At 41.7% G+C, this 12500-nt stretch overlaps 1 protein-coding gene across 2 annotated transcripts in view; it reads left to right on the forward strand.

Annotated features, from left to right (window-relative positions):
• Window positions 1-12500, forward strand: part of LOC128688477 (phospholipid phosphatase 1-like) — a 90028-nt gene that overhangs the window by 50703 nt on the left and 26825 nt on the right. The window lies entirely within an intron of this gene.

Consider the following 12500-nt stretch of genomic DNA (forward strand, 5'->3'; position numbering starts at 1 on the left):
AAGGTCGTTGAAGTAGACATTCCATAACAGTGGACCCAGCACGCTTCCTTGTGGAACGCTTGCCCCAATAGGATGCCTTGCTGATTCCGTTCCATTGAGGACTACACTTAGAGATCTACCATGAAGGTAATCACTGAGGAGACATAGCGTAGAGCCTGCAATTCCCAGTGCTTGAAGTTTTGCTAAGAGGCCCTGGTGCCACACCCGGTCGAAAGCGCCAGCAATGTCCAGTGCTACCACACAGCTGACTTTGGATTCATCCAGTGACTGGTGCCACTTAGTGGAGAGGTTTAGCAACAGATCAGCAGCAGAGTAACCTTTCCTGAAGCCATATTGACGATCACAAAGTAGTGAGTGGTAGTCAAAAAAATCTGTCATTTGTCTTGAGATAATTGTCTCAAGGATCTTACCAGTGATTGACAGGAGTGACACTGGTCTGTAGTTGCTGATTTCTGCTCTGCTCTTCTTTTTGTGAACAGGGACTACATTTGCCTCTTTCCATGGAGAGGGCCATTTACACTGTACACTCTCTCTCTCTCTCTCTCTCTCTCTCTCTCTCTCTCACACACACACACACACACACATCACCTGGTTGGTTGGTGGGTTATTGGAGTTTTGAGTCCATCAATTACACTAGGGTCATTAAGGCTGCACGTAACCTTTTCACCACCAGACAAGAATACAGTGGACCCCCGGTTAACGAACTTTTTTCATTCCAGTAGTATGTTCAGGTGCCAGTACTGACCGAATTTTTTCCCATAAGGAATATTGTGAAGTAGATTAGTCCATTTCAGACACCTAAACATACACGTACAAACGCACTTACATAAATACACTTACATAATTGGTCGCATTTTTAGGTGATCGTTAAGCGGGGGTCCACTGTACTTTTATCCCTGAAATAGGGATTAAACCTTCCCGTGTGTGTGTGTGTGTGTGTGTGTGTGTGTGTGTGTGTGTGTGTGTACTCACCTATTTGTACTCACGTATTTGTGGTTGCAGGGGTCGAGTCATAGCTCCTGGCCCCGCCTCTTCACTGATTGCCACTAGGTCCTCTCTCTCCCTGCTCCATGAGCTTTATCATACCTCGCCTTAAAACTATGTATGGTTCCCGCCTCCACTACGTCACTTTCTAGGCTATTCCACGGCTTGACTACTCTATGACTGAAGAAATACTTCCTAACATCCCTTTGATTCATCTGAGTCTTCAACTTCCAATTGTGACCTCTTGTTTCTGTGTCCCATCTCTGGAACATCCCGTCTTTGTCCACCTTGTCTATTCTGCGCAGTATTTTATATGTCGTTATCATGTCTCCCCTGACCCTCCTGTCTTCCAGTGTGGTCAGGCCGATTTCCCTCAACCTTTCTTCGTAGGACAATCCCCTTAGCTCTGGGACTAGTCTTGTTGCAAACCTTTGCACTTTCTCTAATTTCTTGATGTGCTTGACCAGGTGTGGATTCCAAACTGGTGCTGCATACTCCAGTATGGGCCTGACGTAAATGGTATACAGAGTCTTGAACGATTCCTTACTGAGGTATCGGAACGCTATCCGTAGATTTGCCAGACGCCCGTATGCTGCAGCAGTTATCTGATTGATGTGTGCCTCAGGAGATATGCTCGGTGTTATACTCACCCCCAGATCTTTTTCCTTGAGTGAGGTTTGCAGTCTTTGGCCATCTAGACTATATTGTGTCTGCGGTCTTCTTTTCCCTTCCCCAATCTTCATGACTTTGCATTTGGCAGGGTTAAACTCAAGGAGCTAGTTGCTGGACCAGGCTTGTAGCCTGTCCAGGTCTCTTTGTAGTCCTGCCTGATCCTCGTCCAATTTGATTCTTCTCATTAACTTCACATCATCTGCAAACAAGGACACTTCTGAGTCTATCCCTTCCGTTATGTCATTCACATACCAAAAACAGCACAGGTCCTAGGACTGACCCCTGTGGAACCCCAATTGTCACAGACGCCCACTCTGACACCTCGTCACGTACCATGACACCTCGTCACGTACCATGACTCACTCCTGCCTCCCTGTCAGGTATTCTCTGATCCATTGCAGTGCCTTTCCTGTTATGTGTGCCTGATCCTCTAGCTTTTGCAGTAACCTCTTGTGAGGAACTGTGTCGAAGGCCTTCTTGCAGTCCAAAAAAATGCAGTCGATCCACCCCTCTCTCTCTTGTCTTACTTCTGTCACCTTGTCATAAAACTCCAGTAGGTTTGTGACACAGGATTTTCCTTCCCTGAAACCGTGCTGGTTGTCAATTATACACTTGTTTCTTTCCAGGTGCTCCACCACTCTCCTCCTGATGATCTTCTCCATGACTTTACATACTATACATGTTAGTGATACAAGTCTGTAGTTTAGTGCCTCATGTCTGTCTCCCTTTTTAAAAACTGGGACTACATTTGCTATCTTCCATACCTCAGGGAGTTGCCCAGTTTCAATGGATGTGTTGAAGATCTTTGTTAATGGCACACACAGCATCTCTGCTCCCTCTCTAAGGACCCACAGAGATGTCTGGTCCCACCACCTTTGAGGTGTCAAGTTCACATAGCAGCTTCTTCACCTCCTCCTTGGTTATGTGTACCTCATCCAGCACTTGTTGGTGTACCCCCCTGTTCTGATTTCCTGGAGTCCTACTGGTGTCCACTGTAAATACTTCTTTAAATCTTGTGTTGAGCTCCTCACATACCTCTTGGTCGTTTCTTGTGAACTCCCCATCACCCTTCCTCAGTCTGATTACCTGGTCCTTGACTGTTGTTTTCCTCCTGATGTGGCTATACAACAGCTTCGGGTCAGACTTGACTTTCGATGCTATGTCATTTTCATATTGTCTCTGAGCCTCCCTTCTTATCTGCATATTCGTTTCTGGCTCTTCAGCTAATCTCTTTATTTTCCTGAGTTCTCTGTCTTCTTTACCTTTACCATTCTCTAGTGCACCTAGTTTTTGCCTCCCTACACCTTTGGGTGAACCAAGGACTCGTTCTGTTCTTCCCATTATTTCTGTTTCCCTTGGGAACAAACCTCTCCTCTGCCTCCTTGCATTTTGTTGCCACATAGTCCATCATTCCTTGTACTGGTTTTCCTGCCAGTTTCCTCTCCCACTGAATGTCTTGAAGGAAGTTCCTCATGCCTGAGTAGTTCCCCCTTTTGTAGTTTGGTTTTTCCCATCCTATTCCTGCTACTCTCTCCACTTGAAGCTCAACTATGTAGTCAAAGCACAGAACCACATGATCACTAGCTCCTAGGGGCCTTTCATACATGATATCCTCGATGTCCAAACTACTCAAGGTGAATACAAGGTCCAATCTTGCTGGATCATCCTCTCCTCTCTCTCTGGTAGTGTCTCTTAACATGTTGATGCATGAGGTTTTCCAGTACCACATCCATCATCTTGGCTCTCCATGTTTTGGGACCCCCATGGGGCTCCAGGTTTTCCCAGTCTCCTTGTGATTGAAATCACCCATAACTAGTAACTTTGCTCCACCCCTTTGTGCTCTTCTGGCCACCTCGGCTAGTGTGTCGACCATTGCTCTGTTGCTCTCATCATATTCTTTTCTTGGCCTCCTGCAGTTCTGTGGTGGGTTGTACATTACTGCAATTATCACCTTATGTCCCTCAGACTGGATTGTTCCTACTAATTAGTCCCTTTTGCCCATGCCATCCATTCCTTCCATTTTCTCAAAACCCCACTGGTTTTTAATGAGCATTGCAACTCCTCTCCCTGTCTTTCCTGAGGATTTGATATCCGGGTGGAAAGATTGCATCTGTTATTATTCTGGTGAGTTTTGTTTCTTTGAGTGCTATTATGTCTGGGGATATCTCCTTGATTCTTTCATGCCACTCCTCACACTTATTTGTTATTCCATCTGCATTTGTATACCACACCTTCAACTTCTTTTCTAAGACTGTGGTCTGGGGGGGTATGTTGGGGTTGGGGAAGTGGGAGACCTGATAAGGAACTATGGGTGGTTGCTGTTGGGGTGGAGTTTGTAATGCAGTGGGTAGGGACATTGGATATGGCATGGGTATTTTGGTTTAGAATGTTTGGTTGCACTGGGGTTGACCTGGTTGGGAGGGTTCTATAGGAAGTTGTGAGGGAAGCTGTATTTGATCTTCCTGGGTCTGGGATCTCCTGTCTGTCTCCTCCATCCCCTCTCTTTCCTCCTTTCGCCTTTGTACCATCTCTTTCAGTTTCTGCCTTTCTTCTTGTGTTCTGTCGGGGTCGAGATACACCTTCCTGTATGCTGGCATGTCCCTTAATCTTGCTTTCTCCTGCAGGATCCTGGTCCGAGTCGATTCTGCCTTGAAAGTCACTTTCACTGGCTGGATTCTTCTTCTTGCAAACCCCCCTATTCTCTGAAAATTTTCCAGCTGGGTCATGTCATCTCCTATTGCTTTTATGATACTTTCAATCGTTTTTTTACCCTTGTTTTCTTGCTTCATTTGTTTCCCCTTCAACTTCCTGGAGCCCATACACAAAGACTGACCTCTCCCTTTCATTCTCCCACTGCGTATCCTTGTGTATCCACTCGTTTAATTTAATTTCCTCCATTGCAGCTTTCCTTTCTTCAGTTTCACTATCTATTGTACTTGGGCTCAGTGGCCTGTTATTTTCCCTTCTTGGTTTTCCCTGGGCTCTGCTGTGGTCTGTTAGGACCTCCACATATAGGTTAGCTCTTTCATTTACTACAGTCCCCTCTGATAGAGCTTCTACATGCAGTTTTGCTCCTTTCCCTACAGTCCCCTTATTTGTGACTGAGGTAGCAGTCTCTGATGTCATTCCCAAAATGTTCTTTAGTTCTTTAGGCTGTTTCAGATTTTTCAGTTCCTCTTTTAATCTCTGTATCCTAGCCTCTGCTGCTATGACTTGCATCTCCCACTTCTTGCTTTCCATATCTATCCTCTCTTCCAGTCTCATGCTAAGTTCTTCTAGTTTCTTTTCCCATTCATGTTCCCTTATTGTGAGCTCTGCTGTGTGTGTGTGTGTGTGTGTGTGTGTGTGTGTGTGTGTGTGTGTGTGTGTGTGTGTGTGTGTATGTGTGTGTGTGTGTGTATGTGTGTGTGTGTAGTGCTCGTGTCAGACAGATATGAAAACCATATGCAAAATTTAGTTGATTTATACACAAGAGAATACACATAATGCACTAATTAAGTATCAGTATTATTGACTCTCAGGGGAGACTCCTTGATGCCAGTGAGGGGCTCTTGGTCCAAGGCACTGAACCTGACCACCCCTTTTCTTTACCGCCCATTCCCCGCTCTCTCTATGATTCCTTTGACAATAGTGCTTTCCCAGTCCATGCATCTGACCATTACTCTGAGGCTGTACACAAAAAATATTATAACATTCCGCTCATCTTTGACCAAGTCTTCAACTGCTGCGTCTGTCCTTATTATATATATATATATACTATATATATAGTTACATATATATATATATATATATATATATATATATATCAAAATATATAATATATATATATATAATATATATATATATAATATATACAGTGGACCCTCGACCAGCGATGGTATCGATTAACGATAAATCTGACTAGCGATACATTTTATCGCAAAAATTTTGCCTCGATTAGCGCTAAAAAACTTGACCAACACTATTCGTTCCATCTGAGATGCGTCCACTTCTGGCCAGTGTTTACAAGCCAGCCAGCCACCGCGGTCGCTTCCAAGCATACAATCGGAACATTTCATATTATCACAGCCTTTTTAGTGATTGCACCTGCAAAATAAGTCACCATGGGCCCCAAGAAAGCTTCTAGTGCCAACCCTACAGCAAAAAGGGTGAGAATTACTATGGATATCAAGAAAGAGATCATTGCTAAGTATGAAAGTGGAGTGCGTGTCTCCAAGCTGGCAAGGCTGTACACAAAACCCCAATCAACCATCGCTACTATTGTGGCCAAGAAAACGGCAATCAAGGAAGCTGTTCTTGCCAAAGGTGCTACTATGTTTTCGAAACTGAGATCGCAAGTGATAGAAGAGGTTGAGAGACTGTTATTGGTATGGATAAACGAAAAACAGATAGCAGGAGATAGCATCTCTCAAGCGATCATATGTAAAAAGGCTAGGAAGTTGCATGATGATTTAATTAGAAAAATGTCAGTAACTAGTGGTGATGTGAGTGAATTTAAGGCCAGCAAAGGTTGGTTTGAGAGATTTAAGAATCGTAGTGGCATACATAGTGTGATAAGGCATGGTGAGGCTGCCAGTTTGGACCAAAAAGCAGCTGAAAAATATGTGCAGGAATTCAAGGAGTACATAGACAGTGAAGGACTGAAACCTGAACAAGTGTTTAATGGTGACACTGACAATGTTGTGAAATACTTTAGGAATGTCATAAAGGAACGGGAGGTACAGGCCTCTATGGGCAGATATGTTGTGCGACAGAGGTCCAGTGACTCTCAAGCTGGTCCTAGTGGCATTAAAAGAAGAAGGGAAGTAACCCCGAAAAAGGACTTGCCACCTCAAGTCCTAATGGAAGGGGATTCCCCTTCTAAACACTAAGACCATCAACACACTCCCCTGTTCCCATCCCATCAATCATCACCAGATCTTCAATAAAGGTAAGTGTCATGTAACTGTGCATGTCTTCTTCAGTTTGTGTGTATTAAAATTAATATTTCATGTGTTAATTTTTTTTTTTCAATACTTTTAGGTGTCTTGCACGGATTAATTTGATTTCCATTATTTCTTATGGGGAAAATTAACTTGACTAACGATTATTTTGACTGACGATGAGCTCTCAGGAACGGATTAATAGCGTTAGTCGAGGGTCCACTGTATATTTTTTTTTTTTTTTTTTTTATTATCACACCGGCCGATTCCCACCAAGGCAGGGTGGCCCGAAAAAGAAAAACTTTCACCATCATTCACTCCATCACTGTCTTGCCAGAAAGACAGTGATGGAGTGAATGATGGTGAAAGTTTTTCTTTTTCGGGCCACCCTGCCTTGGTGGGAATCGGCCGGTGTGATAATAAAAAAAAAAAAAAAAAAAAAAAAAAAAAAAATATATATATATATATATATATATATATGTATATATATATATATATATATATATATATTATACAGGAGGGCCCCGCTTTACGGCATTTCACTTTACGGCGTTCCGCTAATACGGTCATTTCAAATTATGACCAAAACTCGCTATACGGCTCCCCCCACCTGACTTTCTAATACGGTCACCGCGCCCCACCCTGTTTGTTTACATTCTTCGTGAGCTCAGTAAGCACTAAGTCTCTCCATTTTGTCTGGAAACTCCAAAATTTCAAATGTTTTTAAAAGTTATTTCATATTTTATATATACTCTGATAATTATACTTATGTATACCTGTACTTAAATAAACTTACATACTGTGCTGGCAGTTATAACCATCTCTGAATCTTGGTTGGATGATACGGTGACTGACGACGAGGTCAAAATAGAAGGTTACAATATAAAACGCTTAGATAGGAACAGAAAGGGTGGTGGAGTATGTGCCTACATTAGAAATGACTTAGCTTACAACCCAAGACCTGATTTAAATAACAATAAACTGGAGATTCTATGGTTTGAAGTGCTGCTTCCTAAGACCAAACCCATCTTAGTAGGAACTAGTTACCGCCCTCCTACCCAGGACCAGTTCTTAGAAGACTTTTCCAGAGTCTTGTCCAGAGTTGAAAGCAATTGCGAAACAATAATACTGGGCGACTTCAATATCTGTTTTCAGCAACAAAATAACGGGCTATGCAAAAGGTATAAGCAAATTCTAGGATTAAATAGCTACACCCAACTAATTAATAAACCAACCCGGATCACACAGTTCTCAGCCACCCTAATTGACCACATACTTTGCAACCGCGCTGAGAACATTAGTCAGTCAGGCATCATTACCACAGGTCTTAGTGATCATTTCATCATTTACTGCACCAGGAAAATCACTAGGGATAGGATAGGCCTACACAGGACAATAAAAATGAGGTCAACTAGAAACTACAGTAAAGAAACACTGGTAAATAGGCTACACAATTGTGACTGGACAGAGATAACAAGTTGCACGGACGTAAACGATGCCTGGGAAAAATTCAAAACAATGTTCACTACCATTCTTAATAATATTGCACCAGTTAAAGAGGTTAGGATTAAACGAAGAACTGAACCCTGGATGACTACTGAGATATTAGATAATATGAAATTCAGAGACCAGCTGCTAAAAAGATTTAAAGCAAACAGACAGGATATTGCAGCACTAAATGAATTCCAAAGGGTGAGGAACAGAGTACAGAGGCTTATAAAAGGAGCAAAGGCAAAGCACTATTGCTCAAAAATTGAAGAATATAAGCATAACCCCAGAAAGCTCTGGCAACAACTAAAACAGTTGGGGTATAGCCATAAGCCAGTAGATAGGTCTAACATAGTACTCACTATCGATAATGAGGTATGCCACGAAACATCTAAGGTGGCAAATTGCTTTAATTCCTACTACACATCTGTTGCATCAACACTAGTAAGTAAACTACCAGCTGCATCAAATACCTTTAACACAGACTCTGATAAGTTTCAAACATACTATACCAATAAAGGGGTAACCCCAAACAGTTGTCAACTAGTAAGTGTATCTCATGACTTCATTCAAAAAGAACTAAGCAGGTTAAACCCAACTAAGAGCACAGGCCCTGATAACATCCCGTCTAAGTTCCTAAAAGATGGTGCTTCTGAACTGTCAATCCCTATTGCTCACATAATAAATCTATCAATCACCACTAATACCGTACCGGAGGGGTTCAAGGAGGCCAGAGTTACTCCTATCTTCAAGAAAAATAATAGGTCTGATGTAAGCAACTATAGACCTGTTAGTATACTCAGTATGATATCTAAAATTCTGGAGAGGGCGGTGTATTCTCAAGTAGTTAAGTACCTTAATGACAACAGCATTCTCCATAGCTATCAGTCGGGCTTTAGAAGATCCTACTCAACCGATACCTCCCTTATTAATCTGATGGATTACCTGAGAACTGAAATGTCAAAAGGGAACCTCATAGGTATGGTAACCTTAGACCTGCAAAAGGCCTTCGATACTGTCAACCACAATATATTATGTAAGAAACTTCAAGCTATCGGTATAGGTTCTGTAGACTGGTTTAAGTCCTACCTTAGCAACAGGAGACAAATAGTCAAAATCAACAAAATGGAATCAGAACCCCTGCCGATAACATGTGGAGTTCCCCAAGGTAGTATTCTGGGTCCCTTACTATTCTTATGTTATGTCAATGATATGCCTATCAGTGTCAAGTGCAAACTCCTACTGTATGCAGATGACAATGCTCTGTTAGTGACAGGTAAAGACCCACAAGATATTGCTAATGTTTTAACACTGGAACTGGAGTCCTGCAGCAAATGGTTAGTAGACAACAAACTATCATTACACCTAGGGAAAACTGAAGCCATTCTCTTTGGAACAAAACATAAACTGAGAAGGGTAAATAATTTTAATGTAATGGGGAGTCCATCACTTTGGTTTCATCAGTTAAATATCTGGGAATCCCCTTTGACCCATGCATGTCAGGAGAATTGATAGGGAACAGTGTAGTAAAGAAAGCGAATGCCAGGCTGAAGTTCCTGTATAGACAAGCACAGTGTCTACCTACTGAGGCTCGCAGGACCCTATGTCTAGCCCTTATACAATGCCATATGGATTACGCTTGCTCTTCTTGGTACTCTGCCTTGACAAAAAAACTGAAAGACGGACTGCAAATCACCCAGAACAAAATCCTAAGATTCATCCTGGGGCTGGGACCAAGAGAACATGTAGGCCAGGATGAATTACAGCAGTTGGATATGCTGAATGTTGAAGACAGAGTAAAACAACTGAAGCTAAATCATGTTTATAAAATTGCTCACGAACAGTGTCCAGAATATCTTGCTGTCAATTTTGTCAAGGTTGGGAACCAAAGCAATCATAGTACTAGGGGGAGAGAGCACAACTTTGTAGTACCCACAGTCAGTGGCCAGGCTTCAAACACCTTTTATTGTACAGCAATAAAGGAATGGAACAGACTACCCACAAATGTCAAGGCCAGTCATAGCTTGAACCAGTTCAAGAAGACTGCCAAAAAGTGTCTGATGAATGAAGCAACAGAATGGGAGGGGAATGATTTTCTATTTTTTAGCTAAAATACGTGTAAATTTTACCTTATCCCTAGTAATGACCCTCGTATTGTAGATAGTCTTAATGACCCTCGTGTAGTAGATAGTCTTTTTAGTATGATAATAAGATGTTATCTTCATTATAGAATAATAAGAAAATATTATAACCTTTATATTATAATAATAAGGCATGCGTGAGCGTGTTTGATAGGAGTGAATGGAGACAAATGGTTTTTAATACTTGACGTGCTGTTGGAGTGTGAGCAAAGTAACATTTATGAAGGGATTCAGGGAAACCGGCAGGCCGGACTTGAGTCCTGGAGATGGGAAGTACAGTGCCTGCACTCTGAAGGAGGGGTGTTAATGTTGCAGTTTAAAAACTGTAGTGTAAAGCACCCTTCTGGCAAGACAGTGATGGAGTGAATGATGGTGAAAGTTTTTCTTTTTCGGGCCACCCTGCCTTGGTGGGAATCGGCCGGTGTGATAATAAAAAATAAAAAAAAATAAATAAGGTAAAAGGACCCCAATGGAAATAAGTCACTCTGTCTGACTTTTTTGTGTTATCCTAGGTTCTCTACACATATGCTGCTATGTATGATAATTCTATGTAACTGTATTGTGTATACCTGAATAAATTTACTTACTTACTTACTTACTTAATCAGTAAGAGTGTCTTATGTCTCCACACGTCATATTAGTAATGATTATAATAATCATCGAGTCTCATTTAAATGTCGTATATTACGTTAAATACACATTTTCATTAATCCATCTATGATTATATTGTGGAAATTTATTTGGTCCAAATAGTTCCACAGCTCAGATCCAGCATGGGCGTCTGGTCGTCTGAGCCGAGTGGCCCTTAAACCCTCCCAAACACGGCATTCTCTGGTTGGCGGTTGGTAAGCTTATTTAATTTATAGATTTACTCTTCAGGGAAGGAGTAGGTAGGTTTACTGGTAGTACACTCATATTAAGTTTACTAAGGCATCTGTAGATAATGATAGAGTAGACCTAAGACCTTAACATAGGTAGTAATAGGCCGATAATGTAGGCAAACATTAGGATAAGTTAGCTAGGGAGAACTGGCAGCCCTAGCTTGAATGGCGGGGCGCAGGTCACAAAGACAGAATAGCGTCCTTCTTACGATAGACACCGACTGGACGAGACGTGCCGTGAACAGCAGGCGGCGCCCCCACGTGTCTTCACATCTGAGACCTGGGGAAATCTGGTAGAGGCACCTCGATGTACCGTAGATGATCTCCTCCATCAGCCCATACAGTAAGACGAGATATTCACCTTTTCCCGTAGGATCTGGCCAGTGACTTAGGAGATTGTGGGTTGAGTTACTGTGGGCTCGGCGTGCTACAGAGAGAGAGCATGCCCAGTAAGTACCAGCGTCTCAGAGCCGTTTGAAGCTAGCGTCTGAGTCTGCATAGTTATACTAGGGGATACATACCCTCTTGGATATAGGAATTTCTGAGGTGCAGGCAGGACACTAATAACGATTGAATATTGCAGGATTTAATGCTCCCGGTTGCACGTGGTTCCTAAGGGGAAGTCCAAAGGGGCTAAAGCTAGGCTTAGGAAGTTGAAGATCAGGATATATGCTGCAACACCAAGTAAGTTAGTCCTTTATACGTGCATGCAGGCAAAGATTCTTGCAATAACAATCATTTGTGAAAATCTGTCCTATAAGCCACTTGTGAGGCTGAGGTACCCACCTCAGAGCTCGGTGTCAACAGAGTTTGCCAGGGTAGGCGACTCACTTGGAGGCAGTCCACACAAATTTTCACAATATAATAAACACGATACATAACATAAAAAGATGATAAATACACCCCACAATAGAATAAATAAACATAAATATGAGATGTGGTAGCAGACGACTTGCACAAGTGACGCCATATTAGAAATGATAATAATAATAATAATAATAATAATAATAATAATAATCACCGAGTCTCATTAAATGTTGTATATTACGTTAATATACACATTTTCATTAATCCATCCATTATATTTTTTTTCAAAATTATATAATAAACACGATACATAACATAAAAAGATGATAAATACACCCCACAATAGAATAAATAAACATAAATATGAGATGTGGTAGCCAGATAACTTGTACAAGTGACGGCAAGAATAACATTTTCTCTAATCTAACATAAGAGAAAATGTGTTACTGGGGGTAACTGTAGAAAATTATTCCTTTCGTATGTATGTAAGTTTATTCAGGTATACACAAATACAGTTATATAGATTATCATACATAACAACATATGTGTAGAGAATCTAGGATAACCCAAAAAAGTCAGAGTGACTTATTTCCATTGCCTTCACT

Source organism: Cherax quadricarinatus, unplaced genomic scaffold, assembly GCF_038502225.1.
Source record: "Cherax quadricarinatus isolate ZL_2023a unplaced genomic scaffold, ASM3850222v1 Contig606, whole genome shotgun sequence".
In the NCBI taxonomy this organism is placed as follows: domain Eukaryota; kingdom Metazoa; phylum Arthropoda; class Malacostraca; order Decapoda; family Parastacidae; genus Cherax; species Cherax quadricarinatus.